The sequence below is a fragment of the Scyliorhinus torazame genome, chromosome 20, assembly GCF_047496885.1.
Source record: "Scyliorhinus torazame isolate Kashiwa2021f chromosome 20, sScyTor2.1, whole genome shotgun sequence".
NCBI lineage: Eukaryota > Metazoa > Chordata > Chondrichthyes > Carcharhiniformes > Scyliorhinidae > Scyliorhinus > Scyliorhinus torazame.
Window position 1 is genome coordinate 145327 of NC_092726.1, and position 15728 is coordinate 161054.

Genomic DNA, 15728 nt, shown 5'->3' on the forward strand with positions numbered 1-15728 from the left:
TTAATAACAGTATTTTCAGATTCGCTCCTACCGCCCCACAACAAATAATCATGAAGGTGCCCAAAAGTTTTTCTCCATGGTGCCAATTGTTATGGTACTGGACCAGACCCCCAATTTAAATTAGGGAACCGGACAAGAAACCCCAAGATCTTTTCAATTTGTAAACTGTGAGAAAAGGAATCTTCACCCTGGAATTACTCCACTGACAAATAGGGATATTTTTGTATTAAAATAAACGTTATTATTAACACAGGATTAATCCCATTAACATCCATGGAAAACACAGCCTTTCAATGAACAGATAAAGAGTTTTCAAAAAGAAAGAAAGAAAGATCCTTGAACTTGCTTTTCCATCTCCTTCTAACATTTCAATTAAGCAAAATCCACCGACATACCACTTATTAATAAAGTTAACACTTAGTGGCTTACAGATTTATTCACTAAGTCCTTGGAAACTTTCAGAAGTCAGTCTGAGAAACACAACTCCTTTCTTTCGAACCCAGAGCACAACTGTAAAATGAGATTAAAAACAGACCCAGTCCCTCTTATGAGCTGCCTGCCTAGTCAACCCCTTAATCACAGCTTTAGCGGGCAAATAATCTGGATACCTTAACCCAAGTTATTTTAATTACATTATTAGTTATGCAACAGACATATAATAGAATATAAAAATTCATCACATCTCCCCACTTAAAAAAAAATGAACCTGCAATTTCAAAAGATGGCTTCATTTTTCCAAAGCATTTTCAACTTTAAACACGACTAGCACTCTATAAGATACATATTTATTATATTTAGGCATGCATATCTAAACATCAACAGAGGGAGAGTGGCAGGATTGGCAGCTCAATATTCCAGAATACAGAATTTTCAGGCGAGATAGGGAAGGAGGTCAAGGAGGAGGGGGTGTCGCAATTTGGGTGGTATGGTGTCACAGTGGCTAGCACAGTTGCTTCGCAGCTCCAGGGTCCCAGGTTCGATTCCCAGCTCTGGTTACTGTCTGTGAGGAGTCTGCACGTTTTCCCCATGTCTGTGTGGGTTTCCACCGGGTGCTCCGGTTTCCTCCCACAGTCTAAGGATGTGCAGGTTAGGTGGATTGGCCACGCTAAATTGCCCTTATTGTCTAAAAAGGTTAAGTTGGGTTACTGGGTTATGGGGATAGGCTGGAGGTGATGGGCTTGGGTGGGGTGCCCTTTCGAAGGACCAGTGCAGACTTGATGGGTCGAATGGCCTCCTCCTGCACTGTAAATTCTTGGTAACAATTTTCGGTAACAAAGCTGGGCAAGAGTTTGAAGTATCAGTCGGGGAGCATTTTGCAGACAGTGATCATAACTCCATTAGATTCAAGATTGTTATGGAAAGGACAACGACGTGCCTGAGATCAAAGTTCTAAACTGGGGAAAGGTCAATTTTAATGAGATCATATATGATTTGGCCAGAATGGACTGCTGGCAGACACTTTTAGGTAAATCTGTGACAGAACAGTGGGATGCATTCAAGCAGGAAATAGGGAGAGTGCAGGGCCAAGATGTTGCAATCAAGAAAATGGGTGGGACCAACAAATCCAGTGAACCCTGGATATTGAAGGATATGCAGCATTGGATAAAGAGAAAAAGGGAGGCTTATGGCAGATATCGAGGGCTCAATACTGCAGAAGCCTGAGAGGCTCATAGAATGTGCAAGAGGGAACTTAAAAAGGAAATTAGGAGAGCAAAAAGGTGACATTAAAGGACTTTGGCAGGTAAAATAAAGGAAAATCCTAAGTTGATTTACAAATACATTAAGGGTAAAAAGATAAGTTGGGAAAGAGTAGGGCCCATTAAGGACCACAGAAATAATTGGTGTGTGGAGCCCGAGGTTGTAGGTAGGGTTCTAAATGAATACTTTGTGTCAGTGGTCTAATAACTTAGACCAGGCCTTTGAGATTGGCCAATTGGAATATGAGTTCCCTGATTAGTGGGCCAATCAGGGAACCTCTTCTTTGTATATAACAGGGAGTGTCAGAGCCTGTGTCTTTCAAGAGTAGACAGCAAGTGGCATGCTGGTCATACTGCTGTTAGTTTTGTTAATAAAAGGGATTCCGGTGAAGGGACTTGTGCCTCTGTGGACTTATTACAGCGGTGATGAGGAAAGTGGAATGACCTGAAGGAGCCTGCTCATTATCAGCTGCCATATAGAGGGTAAGCTACAAATGCCTTTATTTGGGAAGTTGGATTCGTCTGATCCTGCAGTGGAAGACTGGGCCCAATATGTAGAGTGGATAAAGTACTTTTTCAGGGTGAATGGTACAGTTAGACCATAAGATATAGAAGCAGAATTAGGCCACTTGACCCATTGTGTCTGCTCTGCCATTCCATTATGGCTGATATTTTTCTCACCCCCATTCTCCTGCCTTCTCCCCTGATCCCCTTATAAATCAAGGACCTATCTATCGCTGTCTTAAAGACCTCCACAGCCTTCTGAAGTGAAGAGTTCCACCGATTCACCACCATCTGGTTGAAGACGTTCCTCCTCATCTCTGTTTTAAAGGATTGTCCCTTCAGTTTGAGGCTGTGCCCTCTGGTTATAGTTCTTCCTACAAGTGGAAACATCCACTCTATCCAGGCCTTGCAGTATCATGTAAGTTTCAACAAATTCCCCTCCCTCATCCTTCTAAACTCCAATGAGTACACACCCAGAGACTTCAACTGTTCCTCATATGACAAGCTGTTCATTCTTGTGAACCTCCTCTGGACCCTTTCCAAGGCCAGCACATCTTTCCTTAGATATGGGGCCCAAAACTACTCATAATACTCCAAATGGTGTCTGACCAGAGCCTTATACAGCCTCAGCAGTACATCCCTGGTCTTGTATTCTAGCCCTCTTGACATGAATGCGAACAGTACATTTGCCTTCCTAACTACTGACTGAACCTTCATGTTAACTTTAATAGAATCATGAACAAGGACGCCAGTCCCTTTGTGCTTCTGATTTCATAAGCATTTCCCCATTTAGAAAATAGTCTATGCCTAAATTCCTCCTTCCAAGTGCATAACCTCACTTTTCCACATTGTATTTCATCTGCACTTCATTGCTCACTCTCCTAGCTTGTCCAAATCCTTCTGCAGCCCCTTGCTTCCTCATTACTACCTGCCCCTCTACAGATCTTTGTATCATCTGCAAACCTGACAACAGTGCCTTCAGTTCCTCCTTCCAGATCATTAATGTATATTGTGAAAAGTTGTGGACCCAGCACAGACCCCTGAGGCACACCACTAGTCACTGGCTGCCATCCTGAAAAAGACCACTTTATCCCCATTCTCTGCATTCTGCCAGTCAGTCTATCCTCTATCCAGACCAGGATCTTGCCCTTAACACCATGGGCTCTTGACTTATTTAACAATTTCCTATGTGGCATCTTGTCAAAGGCCTTCTGGAAATATAAATAAATCACGTCCACTGGTTTTCCTGCTGTCTAGCTTCCTTGTTACCTTCTCAAAGAACTCTAACAGATTTGTCAGACATGACCTCCCTTTGACAAAGCTGTGCTGACACATTTTACCATGCACTTCCAAGTACTCTACGATCTCATCTTTAATAACGGACTCTAAAATCTTACCAGTGACTGAAGTCCGGCTAACTGGCCTATAATTTCCTATCTTTTGCCTCCCTCCTTAAACAGTGGTGTTACATAACAGTGGTGTTGCATTAGCCACTTTCTAGTTCTCTGGAACCCTTCCCCATCCAGTTCTAGCACTGGGTCATTCTGCTGACTGGGCTGATGGCTTTTGCCATTTTGTGCAATCTCACCTTACTGTAGGCACTGGACATGGAAACGTTCCCCAGAAGTTGATGGATTAGTAAGAGTACTGTGACCCTAAGCCACCTCTGATCCTGCGAAGGTACTGGGTTTACTCTGCATTCTGAGCCACTGGGCAGTCTTGTCTATTGATAAGATTAAGATGATTAGCAGAGGCTTGTGAATTTGGCCTGGCGCTAAATTAGATACTCCCAGACTGGTTGGTGTGTGGAATAAATGATTTGGCAATACAAAAATGTCTGCTCGCAGAGGCTGAGCTGGATTGCAAAGAGCATTACAGCTGGCTTTGGCCTTGGAACAAGTGATGAGTGGAGCACAAGTTACAGGGTACTTTGGTGGAAGCAGATGTCTATACAGGTTTACTGTCCACAATTGAACTCTCCCAGGGCAGGATTAAATATGGATTAAAGCTCCCTTTGTCCTATTACATCCCATTCAGCAATAAAAGCAAAATAAGGGCACCATTCCCTTCATATTTCAAGTCCAAGAAGTGTACCTTTTGCTTTCTTGTTCTTGGGATGTGGCCAACGCTGGCAAGGCCACATTTCATGCTGATCTCTTGCCATCCTGAAGCCATTAACAGTCAAGCTGAAAAGGACTGGCTGAAAAGCAAGAGTGAGATGTGAAGGCAATTTGTGAAGAGGACAAGGGATCCAGATATATAACTGATTGATGGAGACTGAAAGATCTTTGAGGCCTGTTGCCTGACTGAGCCTTGTAAACACAACTGGTTTCTATCACAGGCCATAACATTTTTACAAGACATCAATCAACAAGCTCCAATGGCAGTGGCTGCTTATTTCGAGTGACCATACCACAGACTGCACCTAAACAACATTGTTGAGGAGGTTTTAAACTAATGTGGCAGGGGGATGGGAACCAGATTAGGAAGTTAGAGGTCAGTAAAGAGGCAGCAACTAAAGCCAGTAAGGTACTAGATGATAAACTCAATGTGACTAAGGGGAAGAGATCATGAATGCAAAGGGACAGGTGGTCTGAGGGGCATTTGTTTCAATGCGGGTAGTGTAGCAGGTAAGGCAGATGAACTTGGGGCTTGGATTAGTATTTACCTGGGAATATGATATTGGTATTACTGAGACTTGGTTGCCCTTGCAAGACTGGCAACTAAATATCCCAGGGTATAGATGCTTCAGGAGGGATAGAGAGGGAGGTAAAAGGGGTGGAGGAGTTGGATTGCTGGTCAGATGATATCACAGCTGTGATTAAGGAGAGCATGATGGAGGATATGAGCACTGAGGCAATATGGGTAGAGCTAAGAAATAGGAAGGGTGCAGTAACATTGTTGGGACTTTACTACAAGCCTCCCAAAAGCAAGTGTGAAGTAGAGGTACAAATATGTACACAGATTATAGAAAAATGTAGGAGCAATAGGGTGGTCGTGATGGGAGATTTTAACTTCCCCAACATTGAATGGGACTCGTGTAGTGTGTTGCTCTTATTAGCCTTGGTTTTATTAGCTCTGATTATGTCACCTTTGCTCATGAGTCGCCAGGTATCTTTCGGATACTGCCAATTTGTTGAAGCTCGAGTTATGATTAATAAGTCAGCACACCGCTTAGTAAGATTGAAATCAACGGTCATTTATTATATACAACAGGTAATGCTTATACAATAATCCTACTATCTATATAGAAACCTACCACTACTGGCCAATACTTAACTTTAGAAAGGGCCCACCAGGTCAGGGAAACGAATGGCTTATCGAATCGGATCTGGCCCGCGGGATTCAAAAAGGCTGATACGGGTCGATGGCTAGGAGTCTTTATCGGGTAGCGATCGCTGGAGTCAAACTTACTGTTTCTGGTGGATGTTCTTGCGAAGGTCTCGAGCAGGAGAAGAAGGGAGAGAGCGCGCAGTCTGAACTTGGCCCCCCACTTTATAGGGTCCTGGGGCTTCCTGCCTCTCGGGGCGGCCCTTGACCCTGAGTCCCAAGTGATTGGACTTGTTCCCAATCACTGGGTTCGATATGCTCCAATAATGGGGCGATTCCTCAATCGGGGGTGGTCATTCACCTGTCTTTGTTTCGGCCACTGCAGGCGCCGACAGGTCTGGCCCGGCATTCAATTGCTAATATGTTGCAATTGTTCCCGGGGATAGCCGATTAAACTGCAGATGTCTGGGTTGATGTGCTGCTAATAGTCGCAGGTATCGATCTGGGCCGACTTCCCCAGAGCCAAATACGCTATTCTGTCTGCAGCTGTCCGTTTGTGTCCTGTTGGCTCTTTTCCCATCCGCCTTTTCGGTTAGCCATTTTATATCGGGTTTTGGCCAAATTAATCGGGAATCAGCCATTTTAGGTGGCTACAAGTGTTAGAGGTGTAGATGGAGCAGAATTTGTAAGGAGCATCCAGGAGTTTTTTTTTTTTTTTTTTAGAGCAGTATGTAAATAGTCCAACTCTGGAAGGGGCCATATTGGACCTGGTATTAAGGAATGATCCCAGCCAGGTCAGGTGGTTGAAGTTTCAGTCGGTGATTACTTTGGGAATAGCGATCACAATTCCATAAGTTTTAGAATACTCGTGGACAAAGGAGAGTGGTCCTAAAGAAAGAGTGCTAAATTGGGAAAGGCCAAGTATAACAAAATTCAGCAGGAGCTAGGGAATGTGGATTGGGAGCAGCTGTTTAAGGGTAAATCCACATTTGAAATGTGGGAGTATTTTAAGGAAAGGTTGATTAGAGTGCAGGACCGACATGTACAGGACAAGAATAGCTGGGTTACAGTCAGGGGGAAAAAACAAACAGGCAGACAGTGCAGGGATCCCTCGTGGCCGTTCCCCTTCAAAACAAGTATACCGTTTTGGATGCTGTTGGGGGGACGACCTACTGGGGGAAGGCCCTAGCGGTCAGGTCTCTGGCACGGAGTCTGGCTCTGGGGCTCAGAAGGGAAGGGGGGAGAATAGAAAAGCAATAGTTGTAGGAGATTCAATGGTTAGGGGAATAGATAGGAGATTCTGTGGTCGCGAGCGAGACTCCCGGAAGGTATGTTGCCTCCCGGGTGCCAGGGCCAGGGATGTCTCGGATCGTGTCTTCAGGATCCTTAAGGGGGAGGGTGAGCAGCCAGAAGTCGTGGTGAACATTGGTACCAACGACATAGGTAGGGAAAGGGGTGTGGAGGTAATAAACAAGTTTAGGGAGTTAGGCTGGAAGTTGAAAGCCAGGACAGACAGAGTTGTCGTCTCTGGTTTGTTGCCGGTGCCACGTGATAGCGAGGCTAGGAATAGGGAGAGAGTGCAGTTGAACACGTGGCTGCAGGAATGGTGTAGGAGGGAGGGCTTCAGGTATTTGGATAATTGGAGCGCATTCTGGGGAAGGTGGGACCTGTACAAGCAGGACGGGTTGCATCTGAACCAGAGGGGCACCAATATCCTGGGAGGGAGGTTTGCTAGTACTCTTCGGGAGGGTTTAAACTAATTTGGCAGGGGAATGGGAACCGGATTTGTAGTCCAGCAACTAAGGTAGCCGATATTCAGGACGCCAAAGCATGTAATGAGGCAGTGGGGAAGGGAACACTGACAAAGGAGAGTATTTGCAGGCACGGAGATGGGTTGAAGTGTGTATACTTCAACGCAAGAAGCATCAGGAATAAGGTGGGTGAACTTAAGGCATGGATCGGTACTTGGGACTACGATGTGGTGGCCATCACGGAAACTTGGATAGAAGAGGGGCAGAAATGGTTGTTGGAGGTCCCTGGTTATAGATGTTTCAATAAGATTAGGGAGGGTGGTAAAAGAGGTGGGGGGGTGGCATTATTAATTAGAGATAGTATAACAGCTGCAGAAAGGCAGTTCGAGGAGTATCACCCTATTGAGGTAGTATGGGTTGAAGTCAGAAATAGGAAAGGAGCAGTCACCTTGTTAGGAGTTTTCTATAGGCACCCCAATAGTAGCAGAGATGTGGAGGAACAGATTGGGAAACAGATTTTGGAAAGGTGCAGAAGTCATAGGGTAGTAGTCATGGGCGACTTTAACTTCCCAAATATTGAGTGGAAACTCTTTAGATCAAATAGTTTGGATGGGGTGGTGTTTGTGCAGTGTGTCCAGGAAGCTTTTCTAACACAGTATGTAGATTGTCCGACCAGAGGAGGGGCAATATTGGATTTAGTACTGGGTAATGAACCAAGGCAAGTGATAGATTTGTTAGTGGGGGAGCATTTTGGAGATAGTGACCACAATTCTGTGACTTTCACTTTAGTAATGGAGAGGGATAGGTACGTGCAACAGGGCAAGGTTTACAATTGGGGGAAGGGTAAATACGATGTTGTCAGACAAGAATTGAAGTGCATAAGTTGGGAACATAGGCTGGCAGGGAAGGACACAAGTGAAATGTGGAACTTGTTCAAGGAACAGGTGCTACGTGTCCTTGATATGTATGTCCCTGTCAGGCAGGGAAGAGATGGTCGAGTGAGGGAACCATGGTTGACAAGAGAGGTTGAATGTCTTGTTAAGAGGAAAAAGGTGACTTGTGTAAGGCTGAGGAAACAAGGTTCAGACAGGGCATTGGAGGGATACAAGATAGCCAGGAGGGAACTGAAGAAAGGGATTAGGAGAGCTAAGAGAGGGCATGAACAATCTTTGGCGGGTAGGATCAAGGAAAACCCCAAGGCCTTTTACACATATGTGAGAAATATGAGAATGACTAGAGCGAGGGTAGGTCCGATCAAGGACAGTAGCGGGAGATTGTGTATTGAGTCTGAAGAGATAGGAGAGGTCTTGAATGAGTATTTTTCTTCTGTATTTACAAATGAGAGGGGCGATATTGTTGGAGAGGACAGTGTGAAACAGATTGGTAAGCTCAAGGAAATACTTGTCAGGAAGGAAGATGTGTTGGGCATTTTGAAAAACTTGAGGATAGACAAGTCCCCCGGGCCTGACGGGATATATCCAAGGATTCTATGGGAAGCAAGAGATGAAATTGCAGAGCCGTTGGCAATGATCTTTTCGTCCTCACTGTCAACAGGGGTGGTACCAGGGGATTGGAGAGTGGCGAATGTCGTGCCCCTGTTCAAAAAAGGAACTAGGGATAACCCTGGGAATTACAGGCCAGTTAGTCTTACTTCGGTGGTAGGCAAAGTAATGGAAAGGGTACTGAAGGATAGGATTTCTGAGCATCTGGAAAGACACTGCTTGATTAGGGATAGTCAGCACGGATTTGTGAGGGGTAGGTCTTGCCTTACAAATCTTATTGAATTCTTTGAGGAGGTGACCAAGCATGTGGATGAAGGTAAAGCAGTGGATGTAGTGTACATGGATTTTAGTAAGGCATTTGATAAAGTTCCCCATGGTAGGCTTATGCAGAAAGTAAGGAGGCATGGGATAGTGGGAAATTTGGCCAGTTGGATAACGAACTGGCTAACTGATAGAAGTCAGAGAGTGGTGGTGGATGGCAAATATTCAGCCTGGATCCCAGTTACCAGTGGCGTACCGCAGGGATCAGTTCTGGGTCCTCTGCTGTTTGTGATTTTCATTAATGACTTGGATGAGGGAGTTGAAGGGTGGGTCAGTAAATTTGCAGACTATACGAAGATTGGTGGAGTTGTGGATAGTAAGGAGGGCTGTTGTCGGCTGCAAAGAGACATAGATAGGATGCAGAGCTGGGCTGAGAAGTGGCAGATGGAGTTTAACCCTGAAAAGTGTGAGGTTGTCCATTTTGGAAGGACAAATATGAATGCGGAATATAGGGTTAACGGTAGAGTTCTTGGCATTGTGGAGGAGCAGAGAGACCTTGGGGTCTATGTTCATAGAGTAGACAGTCAGAGACTTTTTCCCCGGGTGGAACACACCATTACAAGGGGACATAAATTTAAGGTGAAAGGTGGAAGATATAGGAGGGATATCAGAGGTAGGTTCTTTACCCAGAGAGTAGTGGGGGCATGGAATGCACTGCCTGTGGAAGTAGTTGAGTCGGAAACATTAGGTACCTTAAAGCAGCTATTGGATAGGTACATGGATGACGGTAAAATGATATAGTGTAGATTTATTTGTTCTTAAGGGCAGCACGGTAGCATTGTGGATAGCACAATTGCTTCACAGCTCCATGGTCCCAGGTTCGATTCCGGCTTGGGTCATTGTCTGTGCGGAGTCTGCACGTCCTCCCCGTGTCTGCGTGGGTTTCCTCCGGGTGCTCCGGTTTCCTCCCACAGTCCAAAGATGTGCGGGTTAGGTGAATTGGCCAATGATAAATTGCCCTTAATGTCCAAATTGCCCTTGGTGTTGGGTGGAGGTGTTGAGTTTGGGTATGGTGCTCTTTCCAAGAGCCGGTGCAGACTCAGGGGGCCGAATGGCCTCCTGCACTGTAAATTCAATGATAATCTATGATTAATCTAGGACAAAGGTTCGGCACAACATCGTGGGCCGAAGGGCCTGTTCTGTGCTGTATTTTCTATGTCCCTGTGAAAATGAGGGATAGAAATGGCAAGATTAGGGAGCCATGGATGACGGATGGAATTGTGAGACTAGGTAAGATGAAAAAGGAAGCATACATAAGATCTAGGCGACTTAAAACTGATGAAGCTTTGGAGGAATATTGGGAAAGTAGGACAAATTTCAAACGCGCAATAAAGAGGGCTAAAAGGGGTCATGAAAAATCTTTGGCTAACAGGGTTAAGGAAAATCCCAAAGTCTTTTATTCGTGTATATAAGGAGCAAGAGGGTAACTAGAGAAAGGATTGGCTCACTCAAAGACAAAAGAGGGATTTTATGCGTGTAGTCAGAGGAAATGGGTGAGATTCTTGATGAGTACTTTGCATCGGTATTCACCAAGGAGAGGGACATGACGGATGTTGAGGCTAGGGATGGATGTTTAAATACTCTAGGTCAAGTCGGCATAAGGAAGTTTTGGGTATTCTAAAAGGCATTAAGGTGGACAAGTCCCCAGGTCCGGATGGGATCTATCCCAGGTGACTGAGGGAAGTGAGGGACGAAATAGCTGGGGCCTTAACAGATATCTTTGCAACATCCTTGAGCATGGGTGAGGTCCCGGAGGAATGGAGAATTGCTAATGTTGTCCCTTTGTTTAAGAAGGGTAGCAGGGATAATCCAGGGAATTATAGACCTGTGAGCATGTCAGTGGCAGGCAAACTGTTGGAGAAGATACTGAGGGAGAGGATCTATTCACATTTGGAAGAAAATAGACTTATCAGTGATAGGCAGCATGGTTTTGTGCAGGGAAGGTCATGTCTTACAAACCTAATAGAATTCTTTGAGGAAGTGACAAAGTTAATTGAGGGAAGGGCTGTAGGTGTCATATACATGGACTTCAGTTTGATAAAGTTTCCCATGGCAGGTTGATGGAAAAAGTGAAGTCGTATTGGGTTCAGTGTGTCCTAGCTAGATGGATAAAGAACTGGCTGGGCAACAAGAGACAGTAGTGGTGGAAGGGAGTGTCTCAAAGTGGAGAAAGGTGACTAGTGGTGTTCCACAGGGATCCGTGCTCGGACCACTGTTGTTTGTGATATACATAAATGATCTGAACGAAGGTCTAGGTTTGATTAGCAAGTTTGCAGATGATATTAAGATTGGTGGAGTTGCAGATAGTGAGGAGGACTGTCTGAGAATACAGCAAAATATAGATAGATTGGTGAGTTGGGCAGAGAAATGGCAGATGGAGTTCAATCCAGGCAAATGCGAGGTGATGCATTTTGGAAGATCTAATTCAAGAGCAGACTATATGGTTAATGGAAGAGTCCTGGGGAAAATTGATGTATAGAGATCTGGGAGTTCAGGTCCATTGTACCCAGAAGGTGGCAATGCAGATCGGTAGTGGTCAAGAAGGCAGACAGCATGCTTGCCTTCATCGGACGGGGTATTGAGTACAAGAGTCGGCAGGTCATGTTACAGTTGTATAGGACTTTGGTTAGGCCACATTTGGAATACTGCGTGCAGTTCTGGTCGCCACATTACCAGAAGGATGTGGATGCTTTAGAGAGGGTGCAGATGAGGTTCACCAGGATGTTGCCTGGTATGGAGGGTGCTAGCTATGAAGAAAGGTTGAGTGGATTAGCATTGTTTTCGTTGGAAAGAGGTTGAGGGGGGGGACCTAATTGAGGTCTACTAAATTGAGGTATGGACAGGGTGGATAGCAAAAAGCTTTCTCCAAGAGTGGGGGTGTCAATTACAAGGGGTCACAATTTCAATGTGAGAGGGGGAAAGTTTAAGAGAGATGTGCGTGGAAAGTTTATCACGCAGAGGGTGGTGGCTGTCTGGAACGCTTTGCCAGCGGAGGTGGTAGAGGCGGGCACGATAGCATCATATAAGATGCATCGAGACAGATATATGAATGGGCAGGGAACAGAGGGAAGTAGATCCTTGGAAAATAGAAGACTGATTTAGATAAAGGATCTGGATCAGCGCAGGCTGGGAGGGCTGAAGGGCCTGTTCCTGGGCTGTAATTTTCTTTGTTCTTTTATCACTGACGGTTAGTGCTCCGTCTAGCCCCTCTTTCTGGTTTCCAGTTGAAAAGCAAATTTCTGGAGAGGAACAAAATCCCTTTATTCATGTTCCCATGTTTTCAAGATAAACATAGTTTTTGAAGAATAGAGGGTTATGGTGTTCAGGTGGGAAAGTGGAGCTGAGTCCACAAAAGATCAGCCATAATCTCATTGAATGGTGGAGCAAGCTCAAAGAGCCAGGTGGCCTGCTCCTAGTTCTTATGTTATGCCTCTTGTCTTTCCAAGCAAATTGCTGGTACACTGTACAATTGTGGTTACAATAATTTACTCTGATGGCTTTTTGATCATTATTTATTGAGAATTGGGAGAGTGCGGTGAATGACGAGAACAGACTCCAGGATTTAAACAGATGCAAGGTAGAGAAACAGCAGAGAAGTGAACAGCAATATTACTGCACCACAAGAAGGACCTGAGAGAATGTGTTCTGGCAAACATTCAGTTAACCAACCTAAACTTCAGCTAAAGAAATTAGCTTAAAATAGACTAATTGAATCAGAGAGCCCGGAGGTAAGAACATGAGATTTATGGAGAGTTCATAAAAGCACCTAAAATGACATCAGCACAAGGGAAAGAGCTGAACGTTGAGTAGCTAATAGGTTTTTTCAGTCCCAAGTTTATTTCTATGAAGTTAGTCAGTAGTGTGATAGAGACATTGCAGGTCACCTCAGTCCTGTGCAATGAACACCGATCCCTGAAGATAGCAGGAGAGGTTGAGAAGGGGAGGAAAATGAGCAGCAGTGCTATAGTGACGGGGGGTTCAGTAAGAGGTCAGTCGTGAATCCAGGATGCTATGTTGCATCCCTAGTGTTAGGGTCAGGGGTGTCATGGAGCTGCAGGGCATTCTGGCGAGAGGGTCTGCCAGTGGTCATGGTACACATAGGTACCAATGACGTAGATAAGCCAAGGGACGAGGATCTGTAAACTGAATATAGGAAATTAGGAGATACATTAAAATGCATGACCTGAAATCTCAGGATTACACTCAATGCCACACTTATAGAGAGCAGGAATAAGAGGATAGAATGTGTGGCAGGAGAAATTGTGTACCAGGAAGGGATTCAAATTCTTGAGGCATTGGGGCCAGTTCTGGGGAAGGTGGGACCTGTACAAGCTGGACGGGTTGCACGCGGGTAGCGTGGAGACCAAAATCTTTGGAGGGGCTTTTTCTGTTGGGGAGGCAGGGAGATGGGAGCTCGATGGTTAGGTTTAGATGTGTCAGATTCCGATCCAGAAACAGGAGGTAGAACATGAGGTGGTGATATAGTCAGCGACTCGGAAAGACCAAACAATGATTTTCAAGCGTCCAGCAAAGGAAACTGATGGGGCTCAACTGGGGCAGCATAGGCAAGCTGAGCTGAAGGGCCTGTTTCCATGCTGTAAATATCTATGGCTATGACTCAAACCAGGCAGATTAACTATGAGCACAAGTAGACACATGGCAGCAGGATGTTATTGCAATAACTGTTATCGGGCTGGAGAAGCAAAATTGCCAGCTCAATATCCCTAGTTAGTTTTTAGGCAGGACAGAATTGGTGACAAAAGAGCAGGATAGCATTATTGGTTAAAAAATCGATTACAGGTGTGAGAAGGTGATGCACTCAACAGGTTAACAAGGAGGCTTTATGGGCTGGGCTGGGTTTAAGAATAAAAAAGGGGCTGTCACACTGCTAGGAATATACTAAAGATCCCCAAATCAGGAGAGAGAGAGACATAGAAGATACATGTAGACATATTTCTGCCTGTACAAATAAGAGGGCAATAATATTTGGAGACTTGAACTCTCCCAATACCAACTGTTTTGTCATGTGAGTACCTTTAAGAAATTGGTGTTTATCAGTGATGTCAGTGTGGGTGGAGCTGGGCTGTCTGTCTGCTTTAGGCTGTTTGCTACAGGGTGTTTAGTTTTGTTTTGGGTTTGGATAAGCTGTAATCACAGCAAGCTTATGAATGTACATTAGGTGATTTAAAAGTTATAACTGTTCTCAGTAGTGAAGTTAAACCTGATGTTTATCTGTAAAGAGGGTTTTTTGTCTTGTGGATGTTGCAAGAAAAGATTAAGAGTTACTTAGAGTACTGTATGAATACTGTATTTTTGGGGGATTTATTGTTGTTAGTTGAGATGTTTACTGTGGTTAAAGTGTTAACTGGTTTCATGACTAAACATTGTTTTAATTTAAAAGTACTGTAGATTTCTGTTGCATCACACTTGCAGAGTAGGGCCATGTACTCCCCATAACCACAATCTATTCAAAGTTGTGGGTTAGGTGAACTCAATGATACACTTTGGGGCTTTCTAAACCCTGGCCATAACCATTTCAAACAATATAAAGCGCATTGTGGGTGAAAATTCATGTACCATGTGCAGAATTTTTTTTTAAACCAGACGTGACAAACTCAATGAGAGGAGACAATTCTGGATATAGTCTTGGGAAATCAAGATGGGCAAGTGGGTGACTGGGCGGCCATGTCAGGGATAGTGACCACAAATGCAGTTTAAATTTAGTATTTTTTAAAAATTGAGTACCCAATTTCCTTTCCAATTAAGGGGCAATTTAGAGTGGCTAATCCACCAACCCTACACCTTTGGGTTGTGAGGATGAAACCCACGCAGACACAGGGAGAAATGTGCAAACTCCACACAGACCATGACCCAGGGCCGGGATTCGAACCTGGGACCTTGGCGTCGTGAGGCAGCAATGCTCACCACTGCCGCCCCAGATTTAGTATTATTATGGACAAGGACAAAGATACATCAGGAGGAATAAAAAAAATTAAATTGGGGGAAGGCACATTTGACACAACTCTTGGTGATTTGGCTGAGATGGACTGGACAAGACTGCCAAAGGATAAATCCGGTGTAAACCAGTGTGAAGCACTAAGTGAGATCCTTGGGGTACAAAGCAGACATGTCCCCTCCAAAAATAAGAATGGTATTGCCAAATCTAGACCCCCACAGTTGTCTGGAAAAATACAAGGAAAGATTAAATCGAAATAGAAAGCTTATGATGGTCACAAAATACACAGCACTTCAGATAGCCGGGAGCAGTATAGAAAGTACAGGGGTCAAGTTTATTTTTAAAAAAAGAAATGAGGAAATCGGAGGGCATGAGAAAATATTAAGGAAAACCCAAAGATGTTTTACCAGTATATAAAGAGCAAGAGGATAGTTAAGAAAAAGTGGGACCTATCGGAGATGAAGGGAACGTGTGACTATGCAGAGGATATGGGAAGAGTTTTAAACCATTATTTTGTCTCCATATTCACAAAGGAAAGGGATGATGTGGATATAGTAATCCAACAGAAGCAGTATGAAATTATCATAATTCTCAAAACAAAAGTAAAAGGAGTGGGGTCAATTATGGACCTACAAGAGGCAGGGTGTAAGACTAAGGAACTAAAAATAAAAACATAGTAAGAGGAGTAGGCCATTCAGCCCCTTGAGCCTGCTCTGATATTCCATAA

General features: G+C 44.4%; 1 protein-coding gene across 1 annotated transcript in view; it reads right to left on the minus strand.

Annotated features, from left to right (window-relative positions):
- The window catches only part of npy8br (neuropeptide Y receptor Y8b), a 62525-nt gene that overhangs the window by 32585 nt on the left and 14212 nt on the right, over window positions 1-15728 (minus strand). The window contains exon 2 of the mRNA XM_072485510.1: window positions 4296-4401. The gene's annotated coding sequence lies outside the window, so the exon portion shown is untranslated. The remainder of the gene's footprint in view (window positions 1-4295; window positions 4402-15728) is intronic.